Source organism: Aulostomus chinensis, chromosome 1, assembly GCF_037954235.1.
Source record: "Aulostomus chinensis isolate RoL2024-O1b breed Wild chromosome 1, RoL_Achi_v1.0, whole genome shotgun sequence".
In the NCBI taxonomy this organism is placed as follows: domain Eukaryota; kingdom Metazoa; phylum Chordata; class Actinopteri; order Syngnathiformes; family Aulostomidae; genus Aulostomus; species Aulostomus chinensis.
Window position 1 is genome coordinate 36,969,057 of NC_141320.1, and position 20,238 is coordinate 36,989,294.

Below are 20,238 nucleotides of genomic sequence, written 5' to 3' on the forward strand. Positions count from 1 at the left end.
GGACGGAGGAGTTAGGACACACACTTTTGGAACTGAGAGCAGCTGTGTGTGGGATTTCCCCAGCAAAGATGAAAACCAGCTCCTTCATGCTGGCTATGAAGGCTCACAGTCACACTGAGCCTGCTATAAATACTTTGATATGCAACAGACAGGTTTTTCTTCTGGTAGTTTGTTATCAACTGTTGTCACATTTATGGATCAATTTAGCTGATAAGATGAAGGCTCCAAAGGACCAGCTGGAGATGCCGGGGATTGAACCTGGGGCCTCATACATGCAAAGCATGCGCTCTACCACTGAGCTACATCCCCTCTGTCAGAGTCACTGTTTAACTGATGCAGCAACACAAACACAGACACAACATTTTTTAAATTATTATTCTTCATTTTAGGGAAAAAAGGAAGTCAGCCTGTGATCTCAAAGGCTCTGTGATCTCAGGAGTTTCACTGTGACTTCAGCCCTCACAACCTTAGACCACAGAGGCAAGTCAGGCTCCAGGAAGCTGAGGCTGCTCCGTTCTCAGTCCAGTCCAGAGGGAAGGTTTCCCTCTCAGAAGCTTTCCAATCCAGTCCAGATCCTCTCTGACTAGCAGGAGTCTTTGACCAGGAAATGAGAATTATATTGAACGTCTGCTCATCCTCAGAATGAAGTAAAAGTATTTGTGTTCCTAAAATAATCTCCAGATGCTAAGATCAATTATTAACATTGATTGACAGCTCTAAACTGACCCACCATCACTATACAGTTGCAACTGAAATATTGAGAAATATTTCAAGGAAGCAGCAGGCCCTCATCCGCCCCGGTCCACCTGACTGTGTCCCCTGAGACAGATGACAGCTCACTTCTGGCAGAGGCAGTTGGGTTGAGGACCGTTGCTGATGTCATCAACCGATGTCTCCATCACCAAAGGTGACAGACAGGATGGTCATGGACATAAAACAGAGGCCAAAGAATGAGAAAGAATGGTTGTCCTGACTGAAGTTTAGCTTGAGCTTTTTAATTTGTTACTAAAGAAAGTATTGGTACAAGTAAAGGCAGGCGAACTTTCCACAAATATTCAGAATTAACTTTGACAACCAAAACATGAACCAAGACGACAAAATAGTGAACATGAAAAAGGAACCAGTCCCACCTTCTTGTGTGTTCCTGCTGAAGTAAATGTTTATGAAGATTTGTTGTGTTCTTTTTCCAAAGGTCCAGCCAGCATTGCAGGTCTCAGGAGGAGGAGCCACTTCAGCAGGATTTGTGGGACAAATCCCCCCATGGTGAGACCTGTCCAGCTCCCTGCAGCTCTGCAAGTGTTACCAACTCTTCATTCCAGCTGTTTGGTTGAATCCCATTTTTTCACCTTTGAACCTTTTGAACACTGATGAGGAGGTGAGGCTGGAGGCAAAACCACAACCTCACGTCATCTCACAGGATGAACCAAAATGCCAGACACTTCCTGTCACTGCTCCAGCACCACCTGTCTCCCCTCCATGTCTTTACCATCTGTGCAGCTTCCTGCTGTCCCTGGACCCTCACAGGTGATCGCTCCACCTGGAGCCTCACAGATGGGTTCTAACCTCCCAATACCTGCAGCCCAGCCTCGACCCACTCAGACACAGTCACCCGTTCAAGCTGGGCCTGGTACCACACTCCAGTACAGACAGAGAGAAAGAAGACACACGGGATCCTTTAAAGAAAATGCAGTAAAGACAGGAAGCCCCCATTACATTGTCAGTGTTTCAGTGACTGGCATTGTGAAGAGACTGAGACAAAGTCAGTTATGAATGGAGGGCTGAGTTGGAGCAGAGGGGGGCAGGATCCTGGGGGTGGACTGTCTTTAGGAGGCTGAGGTGTCTGGTGGTCTTGGTGGACCCTCTGCATCTCAAGCTGAGACCACAGAGTCCTGTGTTCTTGAGTCATTGTCTATAGTCTCTGTTGTTGGAGAGCTCAGTGTGGTCCCTGATGGTCTAGTGGCTAGGATTCGGCGCTCTCACCGCCGCGGCCGGGGTTCGATTCCCGGTCAGGGAATGAGTTATTTAGAGGTTGAGGGAGAGGTGATCAGGTGGTCCACATGATGGTGGAGGTGATGAACTGTGAGTCCATCATGGCTCCACTCTCACCCCCATTGTAGTGTTCTTGGTTCACTCTGCCATGGCCCCATGTTGAAGGGTGAATGTCTCATTCAGGTTCAACCCTTTGTTTGACTCTATTAAGTCACTGACTCCTGCAAGGACAAACTGTAATCCTCCTTAGTAGCTTTGGTTCCTTGCAGCACAGAAAGTCTGTTCACTGATGTAGGAACTGGAAAACTTAGAGCTCCGTTCCTTCGTTCCTTCCTACACTGAGCAGAACAAACACAGAACAGAGAGCAGTTCCTCCTACAGTTCTCAGAAAGTCTGAGGGCACCAAAGAAAGGAGGGAAATGCAATCAATGTTGAATTATTTTACATTTCTTATATTTGATCAAAGATAGAACTTAATAAGCGTCCATCAACCTGCAGGACAAACTCCTTCACTGTGTGGGAGGTTCAGAGTCCCTGGTTTGATTGCAGCTTTGACCTGAGCAGGTGTTCATCCTCATCTCAGTAACAGGGGACACTTTATCACAGCAGTGGACAAACATCAGCATTCATCACCCAGCAGCTCCTCTGATCAACAGACCAAGCTGAAGTATTCTGAGAAGGAGGGCATGGATCCCTCTACCTCTCACATGCTAAGCTAGCACTCTACCATTGGAGCTAAGTCCCCTTTTGAGCTTCCATTTGAGTTTTCTGTTCCCATCTCTATGGTAACGGTCAGTTTTGACCCACATCTTCAATCAGCTGTAAAATTCACTAAAAACAATTTTCTATCATCCAAGTTGTTTCCATCTCTTGGTTTCCTTGTTAGGCTTCCTTATCCATGGAAATATTGATTTGAATATTTTGTTGTGGGCCTCTGGACCTTTTTTTAGTCAGTAAACCCTCGATTTCAATTAAAAAAATGATAAAATGAACCTTTGGGTTTGGCATAAAAGTATTTTTTTCAGCAACAGAACTTTAATATAAACACTAAATGAAAAGCAGAACAGGCCAGAACACAAACTCTGCTCTGCCGTCCTTCCTGGTTACTGGGCATGGACTGCTGGAAGGGGCATTTTCCTCAGAAAGGGACAAGACGTTCATCCACTCTCACCGCTGGCCCTGGGTTGAATGTTGGTGCAAGGAGCTGCACCCATCTTTCCCAGACATCCCCAATGGGGGCAAGCTTGTCAGTTCTTGCTCCGGTGTCTCTGTCGTCAAATCTGAGGACTCTTGATGTTCGTTGAAAGTTCTGAAGTGGCCTTGTGGCCCGGAACATATTTCTGCCTGTCGATGCGTCCCAGAGACGATCAGTGGCCTCACTGCAGGATCTGAACACTCCAGGAAGAAGAAGAACACCAACAGAAGCATCCAGGTGTCCCTCATCAATGTCTTTCCACTTGTCACCATGGACTTTTTTTCCTTTGAGGTTTGTCACAGCAATGCTGACTCTTTTTAGTGACAGTGGCATGAACAGAACCATCAACCATAAACAGCTCCAAACATGTCTTGATGTCAGTGCCTCTTGTCACAGCAAACCTTGTGATTCCAGGGCTCATTTTGATGACATCAGCAGCAGCTTCCCTGCCATGTACATCAGGAGACACTGAGCTCCAGCCAATGTTCCCTCTAGTTTTTCATGTGTCTGGTTATCCTCACAAGCTCCCTGAGCTCACTGAGGACCACTGTGAGCACCGTCTGAGGTAGGACCTGCATGGAGGGCAGAGAGAGAGAAGAATCAGGGACAAGGATCTGTCGGTTTGCTGCTTTATGAAAATATTGTAAATGATTATTATTCTTCATAATATTGTTTTAGTAACCTGCTTAGGAGTTGTGAATGATGCAGAGTCCATGGGAAACAGCTAATGCTGTGGTACCCCCCCCCCCCCAAGTTACTGTACAAACCTCAGAAACCTTTTGCCATAATAAGACAAGATGTTGTTATAGAGATGTAAAGATAAACCTATAGAGATGTACATGTATATAGATGTAGTCAAGTCAAGTCAGTTTTATTTGTATTGAACCAAATCACAACAAAGTTCTCTCATGACTCTTTACTAGTAGAGCAGGTCCAGCACCAAACTCCTTCAATGAACCTCCACCCAACAGTTCTCCACCAGCAGCACATCCTTCAACAGTGGTGACAAAAACCTTCCTTTTAACAGGCAGGAACATCGAGCAGATCCAGGATCAGTGGGGACGGCCTTCTGCTTTGACCGGTTGGGGGGAAAGAGAGCAGGAGAGCGGGGCAGAGACAAAGACAGAGAATGGAGGAAGACAGATATACAGAAGGAAAGAGAGGGACAGAGATAAAGAGAGAGAGAAGGGAAGAGACTGATGGACAGACGATGAGCAGGTGGAGCTACGGGTGGCAGCTTGAGCCTCTTCAGGTCTGCAGCCTCCTCCAGCAGCACCGACATCTGGGATGAAGGGAGAGGGAGTTAGTGACACATCTGAGTATGATTTATAAATGACAAATAAAGGAGGACAGAGAGGAGTAGAGAGAAGCCCAGTGCACCATGGGAGATCCCCCAGCAGCCTAAGCCTATAGCAGCATATCTAAGGGCCACCCTAAGCAGCCCAACTATAAGCCTGATCAAAAAGGTTGCTCTTAAAGGTCGAGAGGGTGTCTGCATCCTGGACTGAAACTGGGAGACGGTTCCACTGGAGGGGAGCCTGATAGCTGAAGGCTCTGGCTCCCAGTCTACTTTTAGAACTCTAGGAACCACCAGTAACCCTGCATCCTGGGAGCGAAGGGTTCTAGCTGGATAATAGGGGACTCGGAGCTCTGTCAGGTAGGAAGGAGCCTGACTGTTGAAGACTTTGATGGTAGAAGGAGAATTTAGAATTCTATTCTGAATGTGATAGGGAGCCATGCAGAGAAGCCAGTACAGGAGTACTGTCTACTAGTTCTAGTCAACACGCGGGCCGCAGCGTTCTGGACCAGCTGGAGAGTTTTCAGGACCTACTTCTTCTTTTGGTCACAGGTTTGAAGATACCTGTGGAAGTGAAAGGAAAGGCTGTGAGAGCCACACCTCTCCAGTGACCTGGGACATGATGGCAGTGGTGGGATTTGAACCCATGCCTCCTTAGAGACTGGAGCCTTAATCCAGCGCCTTAGACCGCTTGGCCACACTACCTCACTGTGCTGCTCTCTGAGTTGGTCTGCTAAAGGCATGTTGAAGAGGAAGTAACAATGATATCAAACTTATTCTGAAGGGGGACCCCTTTCCTCCACGGTCACAGGAAGTGACAACAGCGCTGCTAGAAGCAGGAAAGAAATGGTAAAAGGACTCAGTTTGTACAGAGCCTTTCTACCTCAGCAGCCCTCAAGGAGCTGAACAATGTCCTCTCATTCACACACACTCACACACTGATGCTGAAGGCTGCCATGCAAGGAGCCAACCTACTCATCAGAAGTATTTAGGGGTTCAGTCTCTTACTCAAGGACACTTTGACATGGTCACTGGAGAAAGTGAGGATCAAACCAGCCACCCTTTGGTTGCCAGACGGCCACGCTACTCCTGAGTCATATGACCTGGATAAGATGGTGAACTACAGCTGATCGCCATGCTAGCAAACCCTCTTTTGTTTGGTTTGGTTGTTGTTTAGTGACTGTGGATGAATACACAGGAGAAGTTGAGCATAAATTTGTGTTCCCTGTTCACTTGAATATCTGCAGGAGTGTGAGGTGGAAATAATACTTGGAGGAGAATGAGAGTTCAGTCTCAGCGCAAAGACCTGTGCTGACACTAAAACATGTCAGCCCACAGAACAAAGATGGCAGTCCTCTGGGAAAGCAGGTACACCACACATACATGAAGAAACCCTACAGGAAACAAATATGTTGCCAGAGACTTTTACTCTGTTTTTGTTGTTTACCCAAGTACAGGATTGGAGGGAGACTGATGGTTGCTGTTTGGGTTTTTGGAAAACAAGGAGGCTGTGGGTTCAAGCTGGATTCTCAGAGACTATTTCCCCAACCTCTACAATGGCATCTACACTGTCATCCAGTCACGTAACTGAAGTCATCCAGTCACGTGACTGAATTCATCCAGTCGCGTGACTGAAGTCATCCAGTCGCGTGACTGAAGTCATGCAGTCGTGTGACTGATGTCACTTGGCAGGACTCTCATTGCCGTCTCATTCAAGAAAAGAATCCAGACTCCACCTGTGGCTCCATGATAACTGATGGACCTCTGGTTGGAGGCTGGACGATGATGTTTGGACTGGAAGGAAAACTCCTTGTCCAAATTCCATTGTGTTCAAGTTTAAAGTCCCACAATCAGAAGTAGCTGAATCTGACAGGTGGAGGTTTGGAACTACAAGATGGTGATGTTTCCTTGACTTGATGCTCTGACTGTCAGGGTGGATGACAGCTTCTTCTGCTGCTGCATCTGAGTGGCTATGATTGGAGGTTTTACCTCCCAAGGTTGTCTGGTTCCAGGGGAAATTCTAAAATTCCAGTCCCCAACCTGGGCTGTTCTGAAACTCTTCTCCTGAATCACTCCTGAGCTGCAGCAAGAACAAATACCAGTGCCAACCAGATCAACTTCATGGCTGCTAACAGCCTCAGACACTTGATTTCCATCAATCTGGAGCCAAGAAGGCCCTCACCTGTGGTTCTCCTCCAGGAGGGTCCAGGTTCTGCCATTGGGGCTCCTGGTGCCACTGCCAGAGAGCCTCAGCTGCACACTGCAACATTTCAACAGGAGATTGACATTCCTTCAAATGTCCTGACATCTGATTCCAATGGTTCTGTTCCATATTTATATTTTAAATCAATCACACAATGAAAGCTGCCTCAGCTGGTTTAAGTGAGAGAACAAGCTAAGAGATCTGAAACCAGTAAAATATGCTTTTCTGTGTGCAAACTAGTGAGGGGCATGGAAGGATATTTTACCACCAATACAGAACCCAGACTTTAGTCATGTGATGAGATGGAGACTCTGATGATGAAGTTAATGGACAAAATGTGAATTGAAGGATGAACACAAATGGGTTTTTGAACCAAACACATTTCTTCAGCAGACTTTAATCCAACATCGAAGTTAGAGTTTGGTGGCTGCTCCATGTTGGAGGAAACCAGGCAATGTTGGACCATCACAGGGAAGCTCCTTTGCCTCCTCTGCTGCCAGTTTAACCACTCACTCCCATCAGTGGAGAGCAGCTTCAACTGGGTTTGGAATGTACCACTGTGGATGCATGGGAATGTGGAGAAAATGTCCTTTGTCAGAAGTGGGATTCGAACCCACGCCTCCAGGAGAGACTGCGACCTGAACGCTGCGCCTTAGACCGCTCGGCCATCCTGACAGACACTGACAGTTGCAGACTGAATTAATTCACTGACAAAGTAGAATTTTTTTCCACAGGAGCTACTGGCTCCTTAGTTGTTGCATTTATTGTTAACATTAAACACACAGTCTGTGTTCATGGCAGTAAGAAATGAACCAGAACATTAGAGCCACATTGCATCTCTTGATCAGTTTGTTACATGGGACACATTCCAGACAGGAAGGTCCCACCAAGACTTGAACTGGGATCACTGGATCCAGAGTCCAGAGGGCTCACCATTCCACCATGGAACCAAATACAAGGAGGAGGTTCCTCTAAATACCACTTGACATCACCTGCAATCAACCTGTTGCTATTTGGAGGTTCATCTTGCTCTTGTTCCAGACTACATTGGCAAAAGGATCATGAACCACAAGGAAATCATGGAACTCCAGATTGATTCAGGACTTTCTAACTCCATCGTATGACCTGGGAGCAAAGACTGGCCAGGCCTTCTTTAATTTATCAGTTAATTACTGCTTCAACAAACATGCCACTTAATTAAGTTACCAGAATTTCTCTCATTGAAAAACCCACCAGCCTGATTTCTTGACACGACATGAAAAATTCTCCAAGAACCCACAGTCGGGTGGAAAGATACCAGGTTAACCAGGAGGAGTCCTGTTCCTGAACCATGGATGGAACAAAGTCCACTGGAAAACTCAGCAGTTCCTGAGTGCCAGATCCATCCGGGAGCTTGGGTCTCCCCTTGACTGTGGTGATCCATGAGATCAAGGAGGACAGAGGAAAGAAGGATCCTGTTGGAGATCTCCTCCCTTCTTCCTCCACTTCACTACTACTTGGATGTCAGGAATATGAGGTACTTTACTCAAATGAGGTATTAGGAGTTTCCTGTTTGCCAAGAAGGAAGTCAGAGGTTCATACCTCACTTGTTGGTGGTGCCCTCAACCTGCTGAGAGCATCACTAAGTTCTCTACAGAGAAACATGGCAGCTCTGCTGAAGGCTGCAGGAAAACTGCTTGAACTGAGACTTGGACTCAGGTCACTGGATTCAAAGTCCAGGGTGCCAACAGGTCCACCAGGGCATCTGTGCTTTACTTACCGTGTAAAAAGGACCACAGTGGTCGTCTGGTTTTAATTTAACAAACAAATACGGTTGAAAACTTTGAGACAGAGGCACAGGGCTCTTATTTGAAGGACCATGGGATGGGAAATATCCCAGACCTCTGAGATCAGAGCGTTCACTTTGATCTCAGGGTCGTGACTTTGGGGGTTCTTCCTTTGGTCTTCAAATACTTGTGTTTTTATTGGCAGAACTTTCAACTTGCATGCAAAAAGAGAATCACAGTCAATGGAAACCCAGCAGACAGTGTTTATTTCTAATAAATCAGACAATCGCACAAATGAGAATGAAAGGAAAAAACAATAAAATGTTTTAAAATCCTTCTCCACTCTAAAGCTTTTTGAAGTTCATTTGAAGGTTCAAAGGTGGAGGTGAGGAGGTCACCCTGATCCTCCCTGTCGTCACTGCCGGGATTCTTTCTTCTGGTGCTGTGGTTCTTCTGATGAAGGGGGCGTGATGTTTGCTGTCTCAGGCTCCACCAAATGTCCTCTTTAGGACGCCACAATGTGGCCTCTTCACTGCTCCATCTTCCCTGCATCGGAGACACCAGGGTTCCTCCTGGTGCCGACCCCATCGTCCTTCTACCCAATGGTGCGGCCATGGATCCTCAGAGGACGCTGGGATCCTTCTTCTCATCAGAGCCACAGTTTTTCCTGGAGGGAACAACAGGAGCTTTGTTGTAATGTTTTGCTCGGTGTTTCCTGCTCAGAGCGTCAGGATCTGTGACGCCATCTTGTGGTAGGGGGTCATCATCTTGTTGTGTGGTAGTGGATTCATTGATCTGCTGTTTCAACACATTCAAGTTCATTATCCTACAAGTCAAAGTACATTTGGTGTGGAGTTTTAGTTTCTGGCCTCAATCATAACGTGTGCCTTTCTTCTTCATGAACATTTCTCAGCTTTGTAAGTTTACCTCAAAACCTCAAAATAGTGCTACAGTGATGTCGGAAGAATTGCTAATGAACTCAAAATAATGCTAACAGTGATGTAGTGATAGTTGCTTCAAACCTCAAAATAATGCGACAGTGATGTTGGAAACATTGCCAATGATCTCAAAATGATGCGACAGTGATGGAGTAAGAATTGCTAATGATCTCAAAGTGATGCTAACAGTAATGTAGTAAGAGTTGCTACGAACCTTTAAATAATGCAACAGTAATGTAGTAAGAGTTGCTACGAACCTCAAAATAATGCGACAGTGATGTCGGAAGAATTGCTAATGATCTCAAAATGATGCGACAGTGATGTAGTAAGAATTGCTAATGAAGTCAAAATGACGCTAACAGTGATGTACTTAAAGTTGCTAATCAACTCAGTGATGCTTAAAGTAATGCAGTACGTGTTTCGAACAACCTCAAAGTGATGCTGACAGTCATGTAGTAAGAGTTGCTACGAACCTCAAATAATGCGACAGTGATGTCAGAAGAATTTCTAAAGATCTCAAAATGATGCGTAAGTGATTTAGTAAGAATTGCTAATGAACTCAAAATGATGCTAACAGTAATGTAGTGATAGTTGGTAATAAACTCAGTGATGCTTACAGTAATGTAGTAAGAGTTGCTACGAACCTTTAAATAATGCAACAATAATGTAGTAAGAGTTGCTACGAACCTCAAAATAATGTGACAGTGATGTCAGAAGAATTGCTAATGATCTCAAAATGATGCGACAGTGATGTAGTAAGAATTGCTAATGAACTCAAAATGATGCTAACAGTAATGGAGTGAAAGTTTCGAATAACCTCAAAGTGATGCTGACAGTCATGTAGTAAGTTTTGCTACGAACCTCAAAATATTGCGACAGTGATGTCGGAAGAATTGCTAATGATCTCAAAATGATGCTAACAGTAATGTAGTGATAGTTGCTAATAAACTCAGTGATGCTTACAGTAATGTAGTCAGTGTTTCGAACAACCTCAAAGTGATGCTGACACCCATGTAGTAAGTGTTTGGAACAACCTCAAAGTGATGCTGACAGTCATATCGTAAGAGTTTCGAACAACTTCAAAGTGATCCTGACAGTCATGTAGTAAGAGTTTCTTTCGTCGTCTTTCGTCGTCCTCCGCTTCATCCGGTGGGTCCGGGTCGCGAGGGCAGCAGTCTCAGCAAGGAAGTCAGACTGCCCTCTCCCCAGCCACTTCAACCAGCTCTTCCGGGAGGATCCCGAGGCGTTCCCAGGCCAGCCGAGAGATATCATCCCTCCACCGTGTCCTGGGTCGGCCTCCTCCCAGTTGGACATGCCTGGAAAACCTCCAGAGGGAGGCGCCCAGGAGGTATCCTCACCAGATGCCCGAACCACCTCAACTCGCTCCTCTCGACATGGAGGAGCAGCGGTTCTACTCTGAGTCCCTCCCGAATGACTGAGCTTCTCACCCTATCTCTAAGGGAGAGCCCAGCCACCCTGCGGAGGAAACTCATTTCGGCCGCTTGTATTCGCGATCTTGTTCTTTCGGTCATTACCCAAAGCTCATGACCATAGGTGAGGATTGGAACGTAGATTGACCGGTAAATCGAGAGCCTGGCCTTTTGGCTAAGCTCCCTCTTCACCACAACAGACTGGTTTAGCAACCGCAAGACTGCGGATGCCGCCCCAATCCGCCTGTCAATCTCCTGCTCCATCTTACCCTCACTCGTGAAGAAGACCCCGAGATACTTAAACTCCTCCACCTGAGGTAAGACCTCCCCCCCGACCCGGAGTGGGCAAACCACCCTTTTCTGGCTGAGGACCATGGCCTCAGACTTGGAGGTGCTGATTCTCATCCCAGCTGCTTCACATTCGGCTGCAAACTGTCCCAGCAAGAGCTGGAGGTCGTGGCCCGATGGCGCTAAGCGGACTACGTCATCCGCAAACAGCAAAGACGACATCCTCCCGCCACCAAACTCAACCCCCTCCACCACCCGGCTGCGCCTAGAAATTCTGTCCATAAAAGTTATGAACAGAACCGGTGACAAAGGGCAGCGTTGGCGGAGTCCAACCCTCACCGGGAACAAGTCCGACTTACTACCGGCCACACGGACCAGACTCTCACTCCTCCGGTAGAATGGCCGAATGGCCCTTTGTAAAGGGCCATCCACCCCGTACTCCCGGAGTACCCCCCACAGTATGCTCCTGGGAACACGGTCATAAGCCTTCTCCAAGTCCACAAAGCACATGTGGACTGGTTGGGCAAACTCCCATGCCCCCTCCAGCACCCTTGCGAGGGTGAAGAGCTGATCCATGGTTCCACGGCCAGGACGAAAACCACACTGCTCCTCCTCAATCTGAGGTTCGACTATCGCCCTGACCCTCCTCTCCAGTACCCTGGCGTAGACCTTACCAGGGAGGCTGAGAAGTGTGATCCCCCGATAGTTGGAACACCCCTCTGGTCCCCTGTCTTAAAGACGGGGACCACCACCCCGGTCTGCCACTCCAAAGGCACTTCCCCCGATGTCCACGCAATGTTGCAGAGACCTGTCAGCCAAGACAGCCCCACTACATCCAGAGCCTTGAGATACCCGGGGCGGATCTCATCCACCCCCGGGGCTCTGCCACCGCGGAGTTGTTTAACTGCCTCGGCGACTTCTGCCCCTGAGATTGGACGACCCCCCCCCCAAGCACTCCCCAGACTCTGTCTCCTCCACGGAGTACGTGCTGGTGGGATTGAGGAGTTCCTCAAAGTATTCCTTCCACCGCCCAATTATCTCCCCAGTTGACGTCAGCAGCCTCCCACCCCCACTGTAAACAGTGTGGGCAAGTTGCCGCCTTCCCCCCCTGAGGCGACGGACGGTTTGCCAGAACCTTTTTGGAGCCGACCGATAGTCGTTCTCCATGGCCTCACCGAACTCTTCCCATGCCCGAGTTTTTGCTTTGGCGACCGCCACAGCTGCACACCGTTTGGCCTGCCGGTAGCGGTCAGCTGCCTCTGGAGACCCACAGGCCAGCCGTGCCCTGTAAGCCTCCTTCTTCAGCCTGACGGCTCCCCTCACCTCTGGTGTCCACCAGCGTGTTCGAGGATTACCCCCGCGGCCGGCCCCAGCAGCCTTGCGGCCACAGCTCACAGCAGCCGCCTCGACAATGGCAGAGCGGAACATGGCCCATTCGGACTCAATGTCCCCCACTACCCCCATGATGTGATCAAAGCTCTGCCGGAGGTGGGAGTTAAAGATCGTTCTGACTGGTTCTTCTGCCAGGCGTTCCCAACAAACCCTCACTACTCGTTTGGGCCTGCCAGGTCTGCGCAGCATCTTCCCCTGCCATCTGATCCAACTCACCACCAGGTGGTGATCAGTTGACAGCTCAGCTCCTCTCTTCACCCGAGTGTCCAGAACATGCGGTCGCAGGTCAAATGATACGACTATAAAATCGATCATAGACCTGCGACCTAGGGTGTCCTGGTGCCATGTGCACCGGTGGGCATCCTTATGCTCGAACATGGTGTTCGTTATGGCCAAACTGCGACTTGCACAGAAGTTCAATAACTGAACACCACTCGGGTTCAGGTCGAGCCTGCCGTTCCTCCCAATCACACCTCTCCAGGTCATGCTGTCGTTGCCCACGTGAGCGTTGAAGTCTCCCAGTAGGACAATGGAGTCCCCAGCCGGGGCACCATCCAGTACCCTTCCCAAGGACTCCAAAAAGGGTGGGTACTCTGAACTAGTTTTCGGCGCATATGCGCAGACCACAGTCAGGACCCGTTCCCCGACCCGAAGGCGCAGGGAAGCAACCCTTTCGTCCACGGGGGTAAACCCCAACGTACAGGCAGAGAGTCGAGGGGCAACCAAAAAGCCCACCCCCGCCCTCCGCCTCTCACCCGGAGCAACTCCAGCAAAAGAGAAAGTCCAACCCCTCTCAAGGACTCGGGTTCCGGACCCAGAGCTATGTGTGGAGGTGAGGCCGACTATATCTAGCCGGTAACACTCAACCTCTTCCACCAGCTCCAGCTCCTTCCCCACCAGAGAGGTAACGTTCCATGTCCCAAAAGCCAGCTTCCATGTCTGTGGTTCAGACAGCCGAGACACCCGCCTGAAACTGCCACCCAAACCACATTGCACCGGACCCCTCCGGTTCCCCCGATGAGTGGTGAGTCCAAGGGAGGACGTGCCTGTGTCTCCTCTTCGGGCAGGGCCTGGCCGGGCCCCACGGACCAAGGCCCGGACACCAGGCGCTCGCCTTCGAGCCCCCACCCTGGGCCTGGCTCCAGGGCGGGGCCCCAGTGCCCCTCCGGGCAGGGTACATGTAGCACTTGCTGGATTTTCCATGAAGGGTCTGTTGAACCGTTCTTTGTCTGGCCCTTCGCCTAGGACCAGTCTGCCTAGGTTGACCCTACCAGGGGAAAAATGCCCCCGACAGCATAACTCCTAGGGTCACTAGGGCACTCAAAATCCTCCACCACGGTAAGGTGACGGTTCCAGGAGGAGTAAGAGTTGCTACTAAACTCAATTTAATGCTACAGTGATGTCGTAAGAATTGCTAATAAACTCAAAATGATGCTAACAGTAATGGAGTGATAATTGCTAATAAACTCAAAGTGATGCTGACAGTAATGTAGTAAGAGTTGCTACGAACCTTTAAATAATGCAACAGTAATGTAGTAAGAGTTGCTACGAACCTCAAAATATTGCGAAAGTGATGTTGGAAGAATTGCAAATGAACTCAAAATGATGCGAACAGTAATGGAGTGAAAGTTTCGAATAACCTCAAGGTGATGCTGAAAGTCATGTATTAAGTGTTGCTACGAACCTCAAAATAATGCGACAGTAATGTGGTAAAAGTTGCTACGAACCTCAAAATATTGCGAAAGTGATGTCGGAAGAATTGCTAATGAACTCAAAGTGATGCTGACAGTAATGTAGTAAGTGTTTCGAACAACCTCAAAGTGATGCTGACAGTCATGTAGTAAGAGTTGCTACGAACCTTAAAATAATGCAACAGTAATGTAGTAAGAGTTGCTACGAACCTCAAAATATTGCGAAAGTGATGTTGGAAGAATTGCTAATGAACTCAAAATGATGCGAACAGTAATGGAGTGAAAGTTTCGAATAACCTCAAGGTGATGCTGACAGTCATGTATTAAGTGTTGCTACGAACCTCAAAATGATGCGACAGTGATGTCAGAAGAATTGGTAATGATCTCAAACTGATGGGACAGTGATGTCGTAAGAATTGCTAATGAACTCAACATGATGCTAAAAGTAATGTAGTAAGTGTTTCGAAAAACCTCAAAGTGATGCTGACAGTCATGTACTAAGAGTTGCTACGAACCTCAAAATAATGCGACAGTGATGTCAGAAGAATTGCTAAAGATCTCAAAATGATGCGACAGTGATGTCAGAAGAATTGGTAATGATCTCAAAATGATGCTAACAGTAATGGAGTGAACGTTTCGAATAACCTCAAAGTGATGCTGACAGTAATGTAGTAAGAGTTGCTACGAACCTTAAAATAATGCAACAATGATGTAGTAAGAGTTGCCACGAAACTCAATATGATGCGACAGTAATGTATTAAAGTTGCTACGAACCTCAAAATATTGCGACAGTGATGTCGGAAGAATTGCTAATGAACTTAAAATGATGCTAACAGTAATGTAGTAAGTGTTTCGAATAACCTCAAAGTGATGGTGACAGTCATGTAGTAAGAGTTGCTACGAACCTCAAAATAATGCGACAGTGATGTCAGAAGAACTGCTAAAGATCTCAAAATGATGCGACAGTGATTTTGAAAGAAGTGCTAATGAACTCAAAATGATGCTAACAGTAATGGAGTGAACGTTTCAAATAACCTCAAAGTGATGCTGACAGTCATGTACTAAGAGTTGCTACGAACCTCAAAATAATTCGACAGTGATGTCGGAAGAATTTCTAATGATCTGAAAATGATGCGACAGTGATGTAGTAAGAATTGCTAATGAACTCAAAATGATGCTAACAGTAATGGAGTGAAACTTTCGAATAACCTCAAAGTGATGCTGACAGTCATGTAGTAAGTGTTGCTACAAACCTCAAAATAATGCGAAAGTAATGTTGTAAAAGTTGCTACGAACCTCAAAATATTGCGACAGTGATGTCGGAAGAATTGCGAATGAACTCAAGATGATGCTAACAGTAATGTAGTGATAGTTCCTAAGAAACTCAGTGATGCGTACAGTAATGTAGAAGGGGTTTCGAACAACCTCAAAGTGATGCTGACAGTCATTTAGTAAGAGTTGCTAATGAACTCAATTCGATGCTACAGTGATGTCGTGAGAATTGCTCATAAACTCAAAATGATGCTAACAGTAATGTAGTGAAAGTTGCTAATAAACTCAGTGATGCTGAAAGTAATGTAGTAAGAGTTGCTACGAACCTTAAAATAATGCAACAATAATGTAGTAAGAGTTGCTACGAACCTCAAAATAATGTCACAGTGATGTCAGAAGAATTGCTAATGATCTGAAAATGATGCGACAGTGATGTAGTAAGAATTGCTAATGAACTCAAAATGATGCTCACAGTAATGGAGTGAAAGTTTCGAATAACCTCAAAGTGATGCTGACAGTCATGTAGTAAGAGTTGCTACGAACCTCAAAATAATGCGACAGTGATGTCAGAAGAATTGCTAAAGATCTCAAAATGATGCGACAGTGATGTCAGAAGAATTGGTAATGATCTCAAACTGATGGGACAGTGATGTCGTAAGAATTGCGAATGAACTCAACATGATGCTAACAGTAATGTAGTGATAGTTGCTAAGAAACTCAGTGATGCTTACAGTAATGTAGTACGAGTTTCGAACAACCTCAAAGTGATGCTGACAGTCATGTAGTAAGAGTTGCTACGAACCTTAAAATAATGCAACAATAATGTAGTAAGAGTTGCTACGAACCTCAAAATAATGTGACAGTGATGTCAGAAGAATTGCTAATGAACTCAAAATGATGCTAACAGTAATGTAGTGATAGTTGCTAATCAACTCAGTGATGCTTACAGTAATGTAGTAAGAGTTGCTACGAACCTTAAAATAATGCAACAATAATGTAGTAAGAGTTGCTACGGACCTCAAAATAATGTGACAGTGATGTCAGAAGAATTGCTAATGATCTCAAAATGATGCGACAGTGATTTAGTAAGAATTGCTAATGAACTCAAAATGATGCTAACAGTAATGGAGTGATAGTTGCTAATCAACTCAGTGATGCTTACAGTAATGTAGTAAGTGTTTCGAATAACCTCAAAGTGATGCTGAAAGTCATGTAGTAAGAGTTGCTACGGACCTCAATATAATGCGACAGTAATGTAGTAAAAGTCACTACGAACCTCAAAATATTTCGACAGTGATGTCGGAAGAATTACTTAAGATCTCAAAATGATGCGACAGTGATTTAGTAAGAATTGCTCATGAACTCAAAATGATGCTAACAGTAATGGAGTGAACGTTTCGAATAACCTCAAAGTGATGCTGACAGTCATGTAGTAAAAGTTGCTACGAACCTCAAAATATTGCGACAGTGATGTCGGAAGAATTGCTAATGAACTTAAAATGATACTAACAGTAATGTAGTTGTAGTTGCTAATCAAGTCAGTGATGCTTACAGTAATGTAGTAAGTGTTTCGAACAACCTCAAAGTGATGCTGACAGTCATGTAGTAAGAGTTGCTGCGAAACTTAAAATAATGCGACAGTGATGTTGGAAAAATTGCTAAAAGATCTCAAAATGATGCGACAGTGATGTCAGAGGTATTGGTAATGATCTCAAAATGATGCTAACAGTAATGGAGTGAACGTTTCCAATAACCTCAAAGTGATGCTGACAGTCATGTACTAAGAGTTGCTACGAATCTAAAAATATTGCGACAGTGATGTCGGAAGAATTGCTAATGAACTCAAGATGATGCTAACAGTCATGGAGTGAACGTTTCGAATAACCTCAAAGTGATGCTGACAGTCATGTAGTAAAAGTTGCTACCAACCTCAAAATATTGCGACAGTGATGTCGGAAGAATTGCTAATGAACTCAAGATGATGCTAACAGTAATGTAGTGATAGTTGCTAAGAAACTCAGTGATGCTTACAGTAATGTAGTCAGAGTTTCGAACAACCTCAAAGTGATGCTGACAGTCATTTAGTAAGAGTTGCTAATGAACTCAATTCAATGCTACAGTGATGTCGTGAGAATTGCTCATAAACTCAAAATGATGCTAACAGTAATGTAGTGATAGTTGCTAATAAACTCAAAGTGATGCTGACAGTAATGTAGTAAGAGTTGCTACGAACCTCAAAATAATGCGACAGTAATGTAGTAAAAGTTGCTACGAACCTCAAAATATTGCGACAGTGATGTCGGAAGAATTGCTAATGAACTCAAAATGATGCTAACAGTAATGTAGTGACAGTTGCTAATAAACTCAAAGTGATGCTTACAGTCATGTAGTAAGTGTTGCTACGAACCTCAAAATAATGCGACAGTAATGTAGTAAAAGTTGCTACGAACCTCAAAATATTGCGACAGTGATGTCGGAAGAATTGCTAATGAACTCAAAATGATGCTAACAGTAATGTAGTGATAGTTGCTAATCAAGTCAGTGATGCTGACAGTCATGGAGTAAGTGTTGCTAAGAACCTCAATATAATGCGACAGTAATGTAGTAAAAGTCGCTACGAACCTCAAAATAATGCGACAGTGATGTCAGAAGAATTGCTAAAGATCTCAAAATGATGCGACTGTGATTTAGAAAGAATTGCTCATGAACTCAAAATGATGCTAACAGTAATGGAGTGAACGTTTCGAATAACCTCAAAGTGATGCTGACAGTCTTGTACTAAGAGTTGCTCCGAACCTCAAAATAATGTGACAGTGATGTCGGAATAATTGCTAATGATCTCAAAATGATGCGACAGTGAGGTAGCAAGAATTGCTAATGAACTCAAGATGATGCTAACAGTAATGGAGTGAAACTTTCGAATAACCTCAAAGTGATGCTGACAGTCATGTAGTAAGTGTTGCTACGAACCTCAAAATAATGCAACAATAATGTAGTAAGAGTTGCTACGAACCTCAAAATATTGCGACAGTGATGTCGGAAGAATTGCTAATTAACTCAAGATTATGCTAACAGTAATGTAGTGATAGTTGCTAAGAAACTCAGTGATGCTTTCAGTAATGTAGAAAGAGTTTCGAACAACCTCAAAGTGATGCTGACAGTCATTTAGTAAGAATTGCTAATGAACTCAAAATGATGCTAACAGTAATGTACTGATAGTTGCTATTCAACTCAGTGATGCTAACAGTAATGGAGTGAACGTTTCGAATAACCTCAAAGTGATGCTGAAAGTCATGTAGTAAGAGTTGCTACGAACCGCAAAATAATGCGACAGTGATGTCGGAAGAATTGCTAATGATCTCAAAATGATGTGACAGTGATGTAGTAAGAATTGCAAATGAACTCAAAATGATGCTAACAGTAATGGAGTGAAAGTTTTGAAAAACCTCAAAGTGATGCTGACAGTCATGTGGTTTGAGTTGCGAGTAAATTAAAAATGATCCTGACAGTGATGTCGTAAGAATTGCTATTGACCTCAAAACGATGCTAACAGTAACGTAATGATAGTTACTAAGAAACTCAGTGATGCTAACAGTAATGTAGTAAGAGTTTTGAACAGCCTCAAAGTGATGCTGACAGTCATGTAGTAAGAGTTCCTACTAACCTCAAAATAATGCGACAGTGATGTCGTAAGAATTGCTAAAAAACTCAAAATTATGCTAACAGTAATGTAGTGATAGTTGCTAATAAACTCAAAGTGATGCTGAAAGTGATGTAGTGAGAGTGGCTAAAAACCTCAAAAACGATGCTATAGTGATGTCTTAAGAATTGCTACTAACCAAAGAAATGATGCTCCAGTGATGTGGTGAGAGTTGTTAATTACCTGAAAATGATGCGACAGTGATGTAATGAGAGCTGCTACGATCCTCAAAATGAGGTGGCAGTGATGTAGTGAGAGTTGATAGTAATTTAAAAATCACGCTAAAGTGATGTAATGAGAGTTGCTACTTACCTAAGAAATGATGCTACAGTGATGTGGTGAGAGTTGCTACGAACCTCAAAATGATGCTGACAGTGATGTAATGAGAGTTGCTACGATCCTCAAAATGATGCTACAGTGATGTGGTGAGAGTTGCTACTATCCTCAAAATGAGGTGACAGTGATGTAGTGAGAGTTGCTACGAATCTCAAAATGATGCTACAGTAATGTCATGGGAGTTGCTACGATCCTCAAAATGATACTACAGTGATGTAATGAGAGTTGCTACGAATCTCAAAACGATGCTACAGTGATGTGGTGAGAGTTGCGACTATCCTCAAAATGATGCGACAGTGATGTAGTGAGAGTTGCTACGATCCTCAAAATGATGCTACAGTGATGTTATGACAGTTGCTACTAACCTAAGAAATTATACTGACAGTGTTGTGGTGAGAGTTGATAGTAATTTCAAAATCATGCTAAAGTGATGTCATGAGAGTTTCTTCTAACCGAAGAAATGATGCTACAGTGATGTAGGCAGAGTTGGTACGAACCTCAAAATGATGCTTCCAGTAATGTAGTGAGAGTTGCTACAAACCTCAAAATGATGCTACAGTGATGTCATGGGAGATGCTACGAACCTAAGAAATGATGCTACAGTGATGTAGTGAGAGTTGCTACAAACCTCAAAATGATGCTACAGTGATGTGGTGAGAGTTGCTACTAACCTAAGAAATGATGCGACAGTGATGTAATGAGAGTTGCAACAAACCTAAGAAGTGATGCTACAGTGATGTG

The 20,238-nt window shown here is 45.0% G+C and overlaps 1 non-coding gene across 1 annotated transcript; it reads right to left on the minus strand.

Moving 5' to 3' along the window:
* Positions 1-237: 237 nt before the first annotated feature.
* trnaa-ugc (transfer RNA alanine (anticodon UGC)) lies at positions 238-309 on the minus strand. Its single transcript has one exon. It is a non-coding gene; the product is annotated as a tRNA-Ala (tRNA).
* Positions 310-20,238: the final 19,929 nt, after the last annotated feature.